The sequence below is a fragment of the Podarcis erhardii genome (assembly GCF_964252035.2).
Source record: "Podarcis erhardii genome assembly, chromosome: 11".
NCBI lineage: Eukaryota > Metazoa > Chordata > Lepidosauria > Squamata > Lacertidae > Podarcis > Podarcis erhardii.
In genome coordinates, this window is record NC_138501.1 from 33,085,068 (window position 1) to 33,103,003 (window position 17,936).

Sequence of the window (17,936 nt, forward strand, 5' to 3'; positions counted from 1 at the left end):
GGAAAATTTGTCCTTGCCATTTTAAATCATATTGCACTTACTTATATTGCTGTAAATTTCACAGCAGTTTTAATTAGCAAAGGTGTCAATATCCCCATAAAATGTATCTCAGCTAACTGTGCAGTTATGATGATGTTTTATTAAGGACATAAAGATTTAAAAGAGCAGGGGGAGGAGAGGGGAGATCATAATCATTAGCTACAAAGAAGAACACCCACACGACTACCTGTCAGTACGTGTACATGTGTTCATTCTGTCACAAATGGACCTTCTGCGCACCTAGTTGCCAGAGAAGCAGCCAAGCCTCTGGGCTACATTGCAGACTAACGCCAGATCTGCATGATGACAGCAGAGCTTTGGGAAGGATTGTTATTGTCTCTTCTTCTCCTCTGCGTCACAAGGCACCTATGAAGGCTGTTTCATAAGCTCCCTGTGATGTGGTGTTTGGAGGCTGCAGTGCTTAAAAAAATAAGGAGGAAATGTCTACCGTGAACACGAAGATGAACTTCCCAAATCTCAGCAGCCATTAGCAATGCAATCTCTCTGTTCTTCTCAGAAAACTCAGATCCTGCAGCCTTGGTGCTTATCCTGTTTCTACCCATGCTGGAGAACTGGGTAGGAACATACCAGAGGCTTCCAGTATCTTGATCTGGCTTCCCATTGTCTCCCAAGCACAACTCAAAAGGTGACTTTATACAAATAAAACTAGAAGCATTTCAATCCTGACATACTCTGTATGTGTTTTACTCTGTAAATTCTGTAAACTTACCATTCCTGACCTGCTCGGTTATTTTTTTCAAACAGCATTGAGTTATTTTAGGGGTAGTAACCTCAGACCCGAGGGTCAAATGTGGTCCTCCAAGCCTCCCTATTAAGCCCTTGAGACTTCCACCATCTCACCTCTTCTCCCCGGGTCACATCCATCATCACCAACCTCCCTCTATCCTCACTTGAGTGCTTTTGCCTGGCTGCCACCTGTTCTGTATAATACAGGATCGTCCCGTATTTCAATGTAAAACTGTTTTGATACAGTTTTGTTCTGTATTTCAGGTCTTCTCTCTCTCTCTCTCTCTCTCTCTCTGTGTGTGTGTGTGTGTGTGTGTGTGTGTGTGTGTCAGTTTAGGGATCCTCTCCAAATGAATGTGCTTGAAAGGTCATGTATTTAAGCTCTGGGTAGCTAAGCACAAACAGATTTCCAAATTCAGGTTTTTTTAAAAAAAATGTCCCTCAACTACGGTAACTTGCCCTGTCCTGTATTTTGCCAGAACAAAGGTGGCACCTCTAGCTGCAGTGGGTCTATGAACTGTGATAATGCCCGGAAATCAGGTGAAGAGAAATGGAGTGCAGGGTGCAGAGACCTCTGACCTTTGCATGGCTTGGATATACCCTTTTGAAAGTAAGATTCACATGCATTGCTCCTCTCGCTTTTGCCTCTGGCCCTCTCCACTACTGACATGCAGCCCCAGGAACACTGCATACACAAGGGAATGCAGCTCACAGTCTGAAAAAAATTCCTCACCTCTGAGTTATTTCGTTGGACTTGAAGTCAGTTATTCAGATTCAAAACTGAAGAACTTTGTAATTCACTTAGATCTTGCGCAATACTTCTAGAAAATTTCTGCCCATACAGATTACAGTGGTACCTCGGGTTAAGTACTTAATTCGTTCCAGAGGTCCGTTCTTAACCTGAAACTGTTCTTAACCTGAAGCACCACTTTAGCTAATGGGGCCTCCCACTGCTACCGTGTGATTTCTGTTCTCATCCTGAAGCAAAGTTCTTAACCCGAGGTACTATTTCTGGGTTAGCGGAGTCTGAACCTGAAGCGTATGTAACCTGAGGTACCACTGTACTAGGAACACGACACCCGTAACCGTAGTAACGATGGCTGCGTATGTGCCATCCATTCTCCCAAAGGATCCTGGGAATTTCAGCTTACTCCTCACAGAACAGCAGTTCCCAGTACACTTAACCAGCTATAGTTCCCAGGATTCACTGGGGGAAAGTTATGTGTTTTAAATGTTTGGTGCGAACACAGCCCAAGATCTTGTCCTGTTATGTACATGCCTTGAATATGTGATATTCAAAATAAGGGGATCAGTTTCAGTTAGAATACTCAATATTATAAACATTATGATAATATTGTACATCTCTGACCCTGTTGTACAAAGTTATGAGATTCAGGGAAGCTGTAGTCATTCATTCATTTTAGACTGTTTCTTCCAAGACTTTAAGACCCCAAAAGGTTCCTCCACTCAAGGTAGCTTCCTGATTAAAACACAAAACCTACATTAAAATTGTAACGCCATCAAATAATAATCAAAACAGCAGCCGCATTCTCTTCTATATGTATTTTGTTCCTGAAGATGATGGCAGTGAGCTAGCACATTTATAGTTCATGAGGCACGAGTTCCATACAATGAATGGGTGTACGGAGGCAGGGAGGAGAGGCATACATTTCTCCAGTTCCCTGCTCAGTAGACTAGATGGATTGAAAAGAAATATAAATGAATGGAGGTCGAGTTTGTCCCTGCCATACAAGTGTACACGTGCAGGTATTTTACAAACTTGCATTTGAATGTGTGGATGGCAGAGGCGGCTTAGATAAGACCTTTTGAAAAGAGCTTTTGATACCTTATTTCCAGAACTGAAAAGAAGAAGCTGAAGCCTTTAGCCTTAAACAGGATGCATACAATTCCTCTTTGTTGTTTTATTTTATTCTGTGGAAGGAAAGGACAAATAAAGGCAAGTCTTCAGAGGTTGGCTCAGAGCCACTGTTTATGATGAAATTAGAAACCCATGCAAATCAGCATATAAAATAGAAAGTCTGGTGGGCTTCCTCCTGAGAGAGAGAGAGAGAGAGATGAATGTGGAACTGCCCCCTATTCATTTCAGCCACAGCAACCTCCTCTGTGCCAGCTTGTGTAATTATGAGCAAAGAGCTGCTCTCCACAAGTAGCTGGGAGCAACTTCACTCTTGCTGGCTTCTGCTGCAGAGGAAAGTAATAAGTCAACAATGTTCCCGTCTCCCAGGATGAGACATTTCGCCCCCCAAAACCTCAGCCCACTAAGTATCGCCGCAGGGCAGCACACAGCCACCAGCAGACAATTGGCTACTTTCTGCCGCGTCAGCTCTGTTCCTTGATAGTGGCTATCTCTGTGTACACAAGTCAGGCACACCAAGTACTTATGATACCAAAGTCTTGCAACAAAGTCACCATGACCCAAAAAGAAGAACAAAGCACTCTGTGCACCATTTCACCACGTCTGTTGCAGCTGTTCTGTTGAGATCCATGAGACTGTTCTGTGAAGAGCACGAGTGAGAGGAGATTAAGACTTCGTGCCTGGAAGCATCGCCAAAGAAAAACAGGCCATAGATTTGCATAGAATTTTGCCTATGCTGGTTTATTTAGACACCGTGATTTAAATGGAAACACGAAGCCGCTCAAATAGTAGAGCCAAGTGTGGTGCAATGGGTCAGTGCGTCTGGCTGTTAATCAGAAGGTTGGTGGTTCAAGCCCACCCAGGGATGGCTGTGGGCAGGATTCCTGCATTGCAGGGAGTTGGACTAGATGATCCTTGGGGTCTCTTCCAACTCTACATTTCTATGATTCTATGTCCAGACAACCTGCTCAGCTTGCTGTTGAGGGCCAACTTCAGCACTCTAGCTCTCGGTTCTTTATATTGAAACCAGGCTTGGACCAAGGACTTCTTCAAGTAGAGGAAAGTAGGGCATATGGCTACCCAACTTGCCCATCTACTAAATGTCCACACTGCGTTCCTCATAACATGAGACAACCACACCCTGTATAATGCTGTGACCCCCACAGTCAAAAGCATCTTCTAATGTGAGATGACCCTCAAGACAACTTTTTTTTGGGGGGGACTGTGGGTTGACATGAATGTCCAATTTCTGCAATGTGAGCATGGTCCCTATCAACTGGGTCATTCTGCGTAATGCAGGATGGAACATGATGACACAAGGGAACAAAAAAGAAACTGTCTTCTTTTTAAGGAAAATCTGGTATGAAGAGGTGGTGTTGTACCTATTGACTGAAAAAGTCCAGATGCTCAGAGGGAGCCTTCATTGTGTTTTCACACACCCACACCCAACACACCCACAAAAAAGGAGGGTGCATAGTCCCCAGAGAACTGAAAGCAGTGCAATCTGATGCATGCATTGTCTGAAGTAATTCCCTTTGAGTTCAACGGGGCTTAATCTCAGGTAGGTTTCTATAAATAGAAAGAGCCATTGCTACTTTTGTGTGTGGAAGTCATACAGCTCAAACAAAGCAGTAAATAAAATTAAGAATGAAGATCTCCAAAATAGGTAGATACTGTATGTGCACGCGTGTGTGCGTGAGAGATCAGTGCTTTATAGACACAACAGCTGCAAAGCTGTGAGTTAAAGAAATTTAATCAAAATCAAAACTCCTATTAAGCTGGATAGGACTAATTTAAAGCACAGATCAGTAGAGCAGAGGAAGACACTTTCTCTTCATGAAATCACAACACCCATGTTTTTCTCTTGGCATTTACTTACTAGAAAACTCAGTCAGCAGGTGGTCATCCCTCACCCACACCATGTTTATAGCAATTGAGCAGCAACCTTCAGTCTTCCTTACAGGTCTGCATCCAAGGCATCTACTTAGTAGCCCATAGTCTCTCAGTGCCATCTATACAGTCATGTCTAGGAGGCGACTGTGATACTCATGCCATTACGTGTCATATTACACACAGTAACTAATGTGATGGGGACTGGACTTGAATGAGAGAGGGCTGTGTTCAGATGCTTGTTGAGCCTTGAGCCAAGTCCCTATATCCCCAGTCAGTTCAGCTCATAGGATTGATGAAAGGAGAAAGGGGTATGGACAATTTCATGTACACCCCCTAAAAACTGTGGGGTGGGTTTAATGGGTAGGAAAAGGATATGTTAATTGCAATTTATACTTCTAGGCACCCATGTGTGGGGGTGGAACAGAATTTCAAAATTCCATCCTTGGCAGAAAAAATAAAAGCATGGGAATTAGGCTGTAAAACCTTGTTTTGAGCAAGTACGGCTAGGATGTAAACTGGCTCTCACTTTCTTGTTCCACTTAACAAATAATCAAGCAGCAACTTGGGAAGTAAGCTTTAAAATATAATTTACTTATAATCTTGCATTGGTTCACAGCAATGGCAGCAGTAAAAACTATGTAGGCAAAATACTTGCATTTACAATATAACCAGCTTCACACATGTGTCTAAAGCTGGAACAAGTGGAGGCATGTTTGCATCCATCGCTGGTCAAAGGAAGGGGGGGTGACAGGAAGTGCTATGTGCTCTTTCCTCTCCAGGAGAGGAGGGGAAATGACATCACACAGAGCTCTCTCTACCAATTGTATTTCTATGGCCTGAGTATCTGCCCATCTGTAATACAGCTCTGTGGACTTAGCCCCTTCTCATGCTAACTAGCAAGAATATGAATTTGTTAGATTTGGCTGCTAATATCCCACAAAAACACCTTAGAGAATGGATGGATTGGCTACAGCTGTGATAAAGATAAAGCAAGCAACAGGAATGAGCCTATTGTTATAGTCAGAAGGCGAAGTAGCACACTTTCTCAAATTCAAAATAGATCTCTCTTAAATGCTGGGTGAATGCAGCATCTGAGCAACAAGCCTTCCTAGAAATGGAAGATATACAGACTGTGTGTGATAGATGAGAAACAAATACACATTTTTCTGTGTGCAAAAGAACTGGTTACGTTTAAAGGCCCAATAGCCTTGTCCTCTACACAGTTACTTAGAGATAAGACCATATACAGTGAGCATTTACCCCAAGTAATTGTGCATCATGATGCAGCATAAATGTTGACTCCTAACCACATTTCAGATTTAATTCAAAGGGATTTATTATGTAGCCAGGTGGCTATTTTCAGATTGTCATAAAAGAAGGCAAAAGGTGGCAAACATCTGCATGCATTTTTCATATGCTAATTGATAGCTATAGACTCAGATTCAGAAATTATGGCTATAATGTAAACAGAAATATAATGCTTCTCCCGACAGTGGGAAACAATACGGTGGCTGAGTGACCTGTGTCTACCTGTTGCTAACTGTTGGTGGGTAACTTCAAGGTCCCTGCTCACACTCCCTTCTGATGGTTGTCTGTCTTTCAACCAGACTTGGAACAGACACCGCTTCAAAGAGGGGCCTCTTTCCAACAGAGGGCTGCCCTCTGAAAAACCTGAGACATGTGACCACCCTACTTCCAAGTAAGGAAGAATTATTGCAGCTTAAGTTTTGCTTCCCTGCAGAAAGCAGATCCCCAGGAGTTCTCATGAATCTATCATTCTTGCTTAACTCACCATGCTAGCTGGCAACGTTCTCTCATCCTCTCAACAGAGGAATGCCGTCTCACTGATCAGAACTACAGATATGTCCGTGGGATTCAGATAGTTAGTGGTTTCAGAAACAGATGGCAATTTATTCCCACCACCACCACCCCCTCCAGGAGTCCCCTTACAGCACAACCGCCACAATGCCTGCCAGCCAAGACGTCTGTGCTAAAGCCCCTCCAAATCTTTAAAATCAGCATTAAGGTACATGGAGGAACCAGAGGTCTCGTGTGGTCAACCAGCGCCATCTTCTGGATTCTGCCTTGAAAACCCAGAGAAAAGAAAAAGAATGAATGTTTGTTCTGAAGCAGTACAATGAACCCCAGATACTTTCCCTTTATCTGATCTATCAAGAGACGTTCAAAAAAATTCCCTTCAGCACCACCAATTCATTTTCTATGAATTCGCATGTCAACTTAGTTTTGGTTCACACAAGCAGTCCTGACTATCCTTGAGTGCGTGCTCATCTGGTAAAGTACAATTTATTTTTTAAAATCATATCCTGCCACATAACAGTCAAGGCATAAAAAATATGCAATACTATTAAAATAATGGAACCACAACAAAATTATATAGGCATGTACAGTATATATAATATAAATGTATAAAAAACAGAAGAAATGTTACAAACCGGTACAAAATGGGCAGCAGGGTGATCTTAAGAAATCCTAAAATAAACTATAAATCAATCCAGATTTATATATTCAACTACTGCACACTTCACACCTGTATTTTCATCCCAAGTACACAACAAACTGAAACATAGCTGTCCTTTGAAATTTGCATTTCTCTGAATTTTGCAATGCAGTTTCTCCAGCCAAGTAATGTCGCCCCAGGACTTGAAGTTGCCCCCCAGAAGCTGTCCTCTCTGACCCACCAATGAGATGATCAGATTGGGGACCCCAAACTTGTGGAACTTCCTCCCTGTGTGGTCTGCCATATGTCACATCTTTCCCCATTTTAAAGGGGTCTTTTGCAAGGCCTTTCACCAATAATTTCTGCTATGTTACAATGTCTGACAATTTGGCATTGTTTAACTTTGGGGGGGGTTGCTGTCAGCTGCCTTGGAAAGATCTGTACATACCCTCCACTTTGAAGCCAAAATTTGGGGTGTCATCCTTCTGTTTTTTATTGTAAGAGCACAGCGACCATTTTGGTTGCTGTGATCTCGTGTGACTTCAGGCCATAGTTCATGAACAAAGGCACTTCTTCAGCAACGGCACCCAAAAACGTGTTTTGAGGTGCCACATGAGATCGTAGCCTTTAAAAAAGTGCTGGGGGGGGGCAATTGCACCACAAAATCCTGGGAGATCACAGCAACCCAAATGGCCACTGTTTTCTCGTGATAAAAAAATGAGATGTCCCAGTTTACCACCTGCGGGGTATTCTGTATCCTTGCAAGGGCAGAAGCATATTAGGATATATATATATATATATATATATATTTGCTTTCGTAGATTTTCACGGGTACAGGAATGCAGGTTTTGGTGTCCTCGGGTGTCTTCCCGTGTAAAAGTTGGGGTGTCTAGGCGACGTTTCGACGAGGACCTCGTCGAAACGTCGCCTAGACACCCCAACTTTTACACGGGAAGACACCCGAGGACACCAAAACCTGCATATATATATATATATATATATATATATATATATATATATATATGATTTGCAATATAAGGGTGAAATGCATATACTTTACTTACAGAAAAATTCAGGTTCAGTCACTGGTATCTCTGGATAGGGCTGGGAAATATTCCTGCTTGAAACCTTGGAAAGCCATGGTCAGTCAGAAGGCAGTGACAGTAATGCGCTCCACTGACCAATGGTCAGATGTGGTATGAATGGTCAGATGTGGCAGCTTTCTAAGTTCCTAATATTCATGTGCAGGAGGCTGTTTAAACACCAAGCAGTGTGCCACATGAAACATTTTGCTTGAGGTTTTTTCCCTTCAGTTTCTAGAATCTTCCTTATTACAGCATTACTGCATCTGCCATTAAAAACTTGCTTTTAAAATGATTATTTTTTAAGGGAAAAGAAAGGGAAACAGCAAGAAGCCAGGCTAACCTGTGCCTCCTTCATAATGTTGACTGCTGTGGAAAACCTCCTTGCAATGGGGCTGTCAGTCACACCTGTCCTGCTCTTCCTTAAATTACAATATGGCATGTTTAGTCAGAGCTGCCGAGGCCAGACATAATGTGCCCTCTGTACTACAAGAGGGCATTCAGGCTCACGTCAGCAACAGGCTGATGCAGGTGTTCAAGTTTAAGCATGTAGATTTTCTAAACCATCAGCCAAGAGAATGTTGAATTAGCTGCCACTTACAAATGGTCCCTGGAAATGTTTTTCACAGTAATGCTGCAGAGTTTACACATAATCCAGAACAAAAATGACTATAATTATGTGCACAGATGAAAGTGAACAACCTGGTCTTCTTGCCAATCTTTAGACCTGATATATTTTGTAATTTATTTTTACTCTCATCATTCATGTTTTTTACCAGAAGCTTGGTTTTATCTTTATTAATTTTAAGACCTGCTATTTCTTCTTTTTAAAATATTTCTTCTAATGCTTTCGGAATTGACTGTTGGTTCTTCTACAGATACCACGTCATCTGCAAATGCTTTTAATTTGTATTGTCTCTGTCCCACCTTTATTCCTTTAATTTCTTGATTACATCTCTTTCTTTGTTCCAGAACTTCTAAAACTGATATAAACAATAAAGGTGACAACAGACAACCTTGTCTAGTGCCTTTAGTTATCTTACAATTCTCAGTCAATACGGTTTTTACTATCAATTTTGCTGATTGTTCTGTATATATTGCCTTAACTCCTTTTATAAAAGTGTCTCCACAGCTCATATATTCCAAAACTTTAAACATAAAGTCCCAGGGGACATTATCAAATGCTTTCTCTGCATCTAAAAACATTAAAGCTGCTTGTTTTTCATTTCTCACTACTTATTTTTCATTTCTTCAGAACCCGAATTAAAAACCTTCAGGCTTTTAAGAGAAGATGTGTTGCCCTTGCTGCTTTCCTGTCTCCTCACAGCAAGCAGGTTGCTCAACGTGAGTGATCTCTGCCATCCACCATTGCCCGGGGCAGACCAGAAAAGTATTTGCTGGCAAATGTAAATGTGCGATCGAATCTAATGCACACCTTAATTTTCGCAACATAATTTGGCCAAAAATGGTGAGCATTAGATTTGAGTAAATATGGTATATCAATTGATATTCCACAACATCAGAAAACGAAAGAACCTGCCATCAATCACACCTTAATGGCCTGTGGGCATTAAAAATGGGCTGGATTATTTAACTGACTTTTTTGTCAGTATGAAAAGTCTCTCTCTTTCGTGGTATGAAAGTGTCTCTCAAAGATTTTAATAATCTCCAGAGCTTGTTGAATTCTTTTGTTCTGTTGGGGAGGTTCACCATTATCTAAGATTAGGAAGCTATGCGCATTCCCCTCCCCTCTTTTCTTTTCTTTCTTTCTTTCTTTCTTTCTTTCTTTCTTTCTTTCTTTCTTTCTTCCTCCCTCCCTCCCTCCCTCCCTCCCTCCTTCCTTCTCTCGAGAAAAAAATATATTGTCACAGCTTTGAAACAGCAAGAGCTACGGACACAGCAGCATTCAATTCACATTTAAAGGTGAACCTACCTAATTTGTACTGTCTGCAACTGCCTGTGCCCTGGGACACAGCCATCCTTTCAAATTTGCCCTATTGCAAATTTTGCAATGCAGTTCTCCCGCCAAGTCATGTGGTTAAAAATACAGTAGGGTAAAGCATGCATTAAAAATGCATGGATTGGTGAAAATAACATTAAAGGGCATTCTACTGGGGGAAATTACTTTGCAAAAATGTGTATGTGAAGCAAAACTGCACTCAAAAATGTATACATGAGGATAATTTCTCAGTAAAATGCCGGTGAATGTTCACAGGGACTTAAAAAAAAATCACGAACTGGTGTGGAAATGTTGAGAACTGAATTTAAGATTGGGGGAAATGAGGCACTGAGAGAAACTGAAATTGGTAGATTCCGCCATCCCTCACAGCAGTAGGAAAAGTGCAGCCGAAGCAGTCTGGTGGCTTCTTCACATTTGCCTCAGTGAGAAGGGCACTGCGCCCACACTACCATTTCCTCTTTTTTCTGCTTGTATAGGAAAGAAAACCACTTGCCACTTCCTCTTAAATCATTGCACTCACACACATGTGAAAAGAATTCAACTACAACTACCCTAGCTCTCTAAGTGACCCCAAATATCCCTCTTCCTGCACTGCAGGGGCCTAGACTAGCGAATCCTCAGGTTCCCTTCCAACGCTAGAATTCTATGATTCTTTAAAAATGAATTATATAACCTGCTGCTTTAAATGGTCCTTTTACTGTATCTTAAGGCTGTTTTATAATTTTGTTCTGGTTTGGATTTAAGTATATTTGAAATTAGGTAGTACTTATTTTGTCCTTAAGCTACTTAGAATGTTTCTATAGAATGGCGGGATAAGCAGGTGAGCGAACAGCTTTCTTGGGTTCTGGCATGGAACTCCCTGCTGCTGGAAAAGCCTTCTTCCGATTGGCCTTTGACTGGCTGTTCTCTCCTTCCCAAGGTAAGTTTTAAACAGATGTACAGTGGTAACTTGGTAGTCAAAAGGCTAGGCTCCCAAACAAATTAGCTCCCGAACGCCGCAAACCGGGAAGTTGCGAACATTTTTTGGAAACCAAACATTTGACACGACTTCTACAGCTTCCAATTGAGTGCAGGAAGTTCTTGCAGCCAACTGGAAGCTGCACCTCGGTTTTCGAATGATTCCAGAAGTTGAACGGACTCCCAGAATGGATTAAGTTCGACAACCAAGGTACCACAGTATTGCTTTTTCTTTTTAAAGGCTGTGCAAGCCATTTTTTAAATGGAGTGTATCTATTTGCGTCCCTTCTCTTACCGAGGCTGATTCAATGGAGGCATCCACAAGTGGAAAGGAGGGGAGGAGACTTGGGAAATTCCCATTTTCCTGTAGCTCCCCCACCACCCGCAAACACCCACACCCACACACCCACTGTTCTGAAGGATCAAATGGTCCCCAAACATTCTGGTGTTGTGATGCAAGAAGGGACTACATAAGGAAAGGGGGAAATGAGCTAAAAATAATCTTGCTCCCCTTCCATTCATAGAGATCATCACTGGATGAGAGAGCCATCCATCAGTGGAGACACATGACAGGGTACAATCTAATATGTATTAATTAAAAAAAACCCCATCATTAGCCACTTTGATTTCTTTCTGAAGGCATTATGCCTTCTACAGATTTCTTTAAATAAAGAATATCTCTACATAACAATGAATTAATAACAATTATATTGGGAGTTACCTAAGGAAGGCAATTCTTAGACTTCAGCTGTAGAGTGGTACAGGGCATTGTTTAGGTACAGATAGCCTGCTTTTAATACAGCGTTTCCGTGAGCTGCTCTGGTTCACCAGAAGCAGCTTAGCCATGCTGACCACATGACCCGGAAGCTGTACACTGGCTCCCTCGGCCAATAAAGCGAGATGAGCACCGCAACCCCAGAGTCGGTCACGACTGGACCTAATGGTCAGGGGTCCCTTTACCATTACCTAGCCTGCTTTTAAACATATAAGGCTCCAAGTTCCATTGAAAGCAGTGCTGGGAAAGATCCTCTCTCAGATTCAGGGCAACTGCAACCAGCTGTAATGGAGAGGACTGGCTGAAGCAGACTAACAGTGTGTCTCGGTGACTTCATTTCATCCCTAGGTATGGAAAATAAATCAGATCTTGGACCAACGGAATGAGGGGGAAGAACAATCACATTTGTATTGCTAATGCAGCTTAGAAACTAGAGAGGAATTAACAGCAGCAGGTGATAAATGCCGGAGGAATAATTTATAAGGCAAGCTATGGAGATGTTATCATCAATGGAAGCAATTATTTCTGTTCTTTATTTCTCTCATCTGATCATTTATCACTATAAACTTCTACCTGCGAGGAAAGCATCGCCCCCCAAAGTGCTATTCTGCCTCTTTACATTTAGTCATGGTAAGCAAATCCAGAGGAGGAAATGCTAAACAGCCAAACAATGGCTTATTAACAGACATTGATATTCCTTTCACATTGGCGCACAAAAGCACACAGGTAGTTTGGGAGCAAGTGGTTTGTTTATTAAATGCGGCGCAGATCTCCTGCCGCCTCTTCTCGTTCCTTAAGAACCACTTTTCATGCGAGCCAATTCCCAGTGCCAGGAAGCCATTCAGAGAGGGGCTTTTCAGACTGACAGACACTTGTGTCTCTTGCACACTTCCTCGCCTCTGGCTGGCCTCCAAGGGCTCTGGGAACGAGGATAAGGAACGGCTTATATTTTCTGCTGGGAACAACTTGTTCCTTATCGTGTGCGTTCACAGCTATTAGCGCACCACCCCAGAAGACAAGTAAAGCACCTGTTGAGAGAGGAGGAAGGAACTATTCATTGTGTTTTTTTACACTTCCATATACTGAGGACAGAGGCAGAAAGTACACGCACAGACCATCATCATCTCCCAAATCTTATCATCCAACTTTGGAAAGTGCCAGGTTTACAGCACTTCCATCTTGATGCAATCTGTGGTTTGGCTGCTAACAATTAATAAATACTAACCCCCTCTTTAAAAGTGGGGACATATTATCTGCCAAGCCTCCTCTTTTCCCTCCCTCCCAAATAATATGACAACTGGATCTAGCAATGTAGCTTTTCCCAAGTTTATTTCATTGTCTTTGTATGTGCTGGTCTGCTGAAACTATGTAATTGTTTTGTTTAGTTAAGCATGAAAAAAGTGGAGGGAAATGTTTTATTTGCATATTTGTAGAATTGTTTTCTTCTTTCCTCGAGTTGTTTGTGAGAACCTGGCATGGGGATTAATACACAAAAAAGTCACACTAGTCCAATGGTTCCCAATTAGCTAAGTACTGCAGACCCCCCATTATTCAAAAGCCAAGCCATGGACCCCCTACTCAGTGGGTAGAGAAATGAATGGTGAACCAGATGTAAAGCGAGGGAAATAAACAATGAAAAAGAATGTTGTGGGCAGAGGAGTACAGGCAACAACCGTGCAAATCAAGGGTTGTGGGTTACTGTGTGCAACAGTGGAGTGTGTATAAGCCCACCCCGTTACGCCCCTTTTTCCTGCCACTTCTGGGTCCATGGCAATGCATGTGCATGGTCATGCATGCTTTCAACATACACAAAATGGTCATTGCCTGTATACTGCCAGAGAAAAACTGGCCTTCCCATTTAATCTATACATTCCCCTAGGGGTGACCTTCTGAAAGTCACATGCTACAGGTGGGCAGGGTGAAAGGCAAAAAGTGGGAGGGGCAACAGAACCAACTCTTACTTCTGCACAATTGACTACATTCCATCCACACACACGTCTTAAGACAGTGATGCCATTCATTTGTTCATTCCAGGCATTTATTTACTACATATTATTCAGAATTTCTAAGTGGTGTGCATAAAAGGTTAAAGACCATTTCTTTACTCAGAGTAGACCTACTGCAAGTAAGGAACCTAACTTAGTCATGTCTGTTGATTTAAATAGGTCTACTCTGATTAGAACATCACTAAACATTGAGGGACGCGGGTGGCGCTGTGGGTTAAACCACAGAGCCTAGGACTTGCTGATCAGAAGGTCGGTGGTTCGAATCCCCGCAACGGGGTGAGCTCCCGTTGCTCGGTCCCTGCTCCTGCCAACCTAGCAGTTCGAAAGCACGTCAAAGTGCAAGTAGATAAATAGGTACCACTCTGACGGGAAGGTAAACAGCATTTCCGTGCCCCACCAGAAGCAGCTTAGTCATGCTGGCCACATGACCCAGAAGCTGTACACTGGCTCCCTCAGCCAATAAAGCAAGATGAGTGCCGCAACCCCAGAGTTGGCCATAACTGGACTTAATGGTCAGGGGTCCCTTTACCTTTAAGCAGGACCCCATACAAAGAATAAGGCGAGTAAAGCTCATCACATCTGCAATACTCCCATAATATAATTAAAGTAATCACACTGCTGTTATTGGTTTTAAAAGGAATCATCAACACTTTAAAAAGTAATAATAATTCCAGACATAATTCTTCAGAAATACCTGTGGCAGAAGGCTTCTCTTTTTTAAACAAGCAAACACCTGCCTTGGATGATGTATGCGGCCTCATTAGCAGCAAGCACTGCCAGCCTCTCTATGCTTGAAATTATATGCTGAGTTCTAAAGGAAGACGACTTGTTCTTTCATCATTGTGACTGATCAAACCAAGTGTAAGGGATAATTCCGCTTCTCATTCAAAGGTGAAATCACTGTGGAAATGTAATACAGGAGCGTTCTCCGTGAGATGTGCTATGGAATGTCGGGAGGGGCGGGAATCAAGGTGGGCTTGCCTGAGAATACAAGTGGAGAAACAGTTGATGCCTGGAAGAATATTGCCAGTAATTTCCCAAAGATTCTCACACATAGATGGAAACCAAAGAGCAGCTGCTTCCAAGCACCACAGACCTCACAAAAGTATACTGGGAAGCTGAAAGAGGTTGCATGGATACCAAGAACACCATAAAACCCATAACACCCCTGAAAATCCTTCATGTGTCTGCCATACACTATGGTTACCAGACATCCCCATTTCCCGGGGACAGTCCCCGGATTCACTAATCTGTCCCTGGACAAAATCTGTCCCTGGAATGTCCCCGGATTTCATTTAATGTCCCCAGATTTATATTTTAAGTGTTGTAGATTTATTGGTAGGGAATGAATGTTGTGTGATTGGTTCAACAGCCCAAGACACATGATATGCGGACTTCTGGCAAGGCAAAATGGTGGATGCCACAGCAGCAAGCAGCTCCTGAAGCCAGCCAGAGCCCACTGTGCTACTAGGCTGGCTCTGGGCTGCTGAGACTGCTCCCGCCGCCACCACTGCCAAGGGAGCACTGGGGGCACCCACTGCATCAACGGGGGGAACCGCTGCCCCCCCCCCCGTAACTCAAATCAAGCCGGGAGCAAGAGCACCCAGCCACCCAGCCAACTGCCCAGCGGAGCTCCAGGGCCAGGAAAACCCTGGAGCCGATGCAGTGGGAAGGAGAAGGAAGAGAGAGGAAGGAGAAAAAAGAGGGGAGCCCCAACCTTGTTGCACCGCTGAGGACGAGCGTTAGGAGAGCACCAGGAGGGCTAGACACATGGCTGAGCCCAGGCCCAAACTGAGCCTACTCCACGGCAGCTAGCACTCCAAGAGAGCAGGCCAGGGCCCAGAGGAAGGCCACATGACAGAGGACACCACAAAAGAGAAGATATTACTTCTGAATTTTTTAAAAAATAACTTTTGTTTTCTCTTTAAAAAAAAAAGAAGTGTCCCTGGATTCTTTGGAAAAAAATTGGTAACCTTACCATATACAGGCCCCATGGCTTGGCCTGAGACTGAATGCACAGTAAGCCCTTGAGGCACTTGAGGAAACTGCTACCTACCCTTTCCCTCACTCAAAAGAAGAAACTCACCTCAGAGTAGGCAGAGGTGGCATGGCAGCTGACAGCCAGTGGGTTGGAAGCGTCTTTCCTTTCTGGGGATCCATCACTGCCCCAAGGGGCTTTCTCTTTCATCAGGAAAGTCCCCCACACTGGTCAGCTCCCTACCAGGATTATGGGACAGACAGGCTCAGAGCCCAGGGAGGAAAACACCACCACGAGGTTGCCCTTTTATGCCTTGCCAAAAGAGGAAGCATTTGCATAAAGTTTTCCCAGATGCAAATGCAGACATAATTGCTATAATTTAAGTAGAGATATATAGTACAGTTCAGCATATCAAGGAAGACTGCGCCTGCTCCGTTTGCAGTCCAAATTCTGATTGCTGCTGGGCTTCTTCAAGCCCCCAACTCTCCCTTCAAGAGGCTTGGCTGTAATTAGAGGCTCTGAGCTTCAGTTGCGCCATATTGAAACAAACAGTTAAGCTCCATTAGTCAAAAGCAGTGCCTGCTCTTACAGGAAGCCAGAGAATACCTTTGGCTCTCCATTGTGACAGGGGCAAGGGAAGGATGAGGAAGGGCTGGCATGGGCTTGGGCTGCTCTCAGCAGGGCTGTGCTCACCCTGGTCCTGCTCACAGACATTTGAGGAATTTTTGCTTTCCTGAAATACTCATGGCATCATCCTTAATCTCCAGAGGGTATGGGGAGCTCATCACTTGCAGTCCAAGGTAGGAGTACTTGTATTTCCTGACCTCCTCAGCCAATAGCAACTTTAGAAGGGTGAGGGGAGGGTTGAACCAACAAAAGTAAGGAGGGAAGAGTTAAGTTCACAAATACATGAAGTCCAAGCTATCCCACATTTGTCTCCATTTGACTGAACTGCTAGCCTTCATAGAATTGTGATACAGTGGTACCTCGGGTTAAGAACTTAATTCGTTCCGGAGGTCCGTTCTTAACCTGAAACTGTTCTTAACCTGAAGCACCACTTTAGCTAATAGGGCCTCCCGCTGCTGCCATGCCGCCGGAGCACAATTTCTGTTCTCATCCTGAAGCAAATTCTTAACCTGAAGCACTATTTCTGGGTTAGTGGAGTGTGTAACCTGAAGCATATGTAACCTGAAGCGTATGTAACCCGAGGTACCACTGTATATTACAACACTTCATCATCTGCCTATTTAAAAAAAAAATTAAAAGTAGTAATTATGAATGGTGCATGCAATTCAACCTACCCCTGTGAGCTTATACGTTTAGGTAGAGTAGTGTTACAGCTTCTAAAATGACATCCCTCTCCATTTTGGGAACCATCACCATTCCAGCATTTGAAGAAGAGTCTCTCCAAAGCAGTTTGGATCAAATGGCTCTTTTTGCTGTTGGTGAGGCTCATACAGGATATATCCCTTCTGCTGCTGTGGATCTGTTCTGCCTGCTCTTGGAAGAGGACACTGAGATTGCTATGAAGTAGAAGAAGTGTTAAGTTGTGGGTAGACATAGCAGATGAAACAGCGATTTCTCCAAAGCAGCTCTTTATTTGTAAGCTGGAACAGAACTGAACTGAAGGGCTCAGTCAGCCTGCTTATATAGAGCTCCAGTACCTTGTTACTGTAACAACTTTCTAAAACTATCCAATCACTGAATGTCACTTTCGATCCTTCATTTGCATAACTATCTACAGTATCCCCCTGCTGGCCCAGGGTGAGAACTTCAGTACATAACAAGAAGAGTTTGGATTTGATATCCCGCTTTATCACTACCCGAAGGAGTCTCAAAGCAGCTAACAATCTTTCCCTTCCTTCCCCACAGCAAACACTCTGTGAGGTGAGTGGGGCTGAGAGACTTCAGAGAAGTGTGACTGGCCCAAGGTCACCCAGCAGCTGCATGTGGAGGAGTGGGGACGCGAACCCGGTTCCCCAGATTACAAGTCTTACCACTCTTAACCACTACACCACTATGAAAATATTATGAGGAAGCACTTGTCCCACTCAGAAAGTCCAGTCTTGCTCCAAGAACCAGATCACATGTTTTATACCCTAAGGCAGCATAAAGGCTTTTCCAGCCAGACTGTCCGGCCTTCATATGAGGAGGACGCATCACAG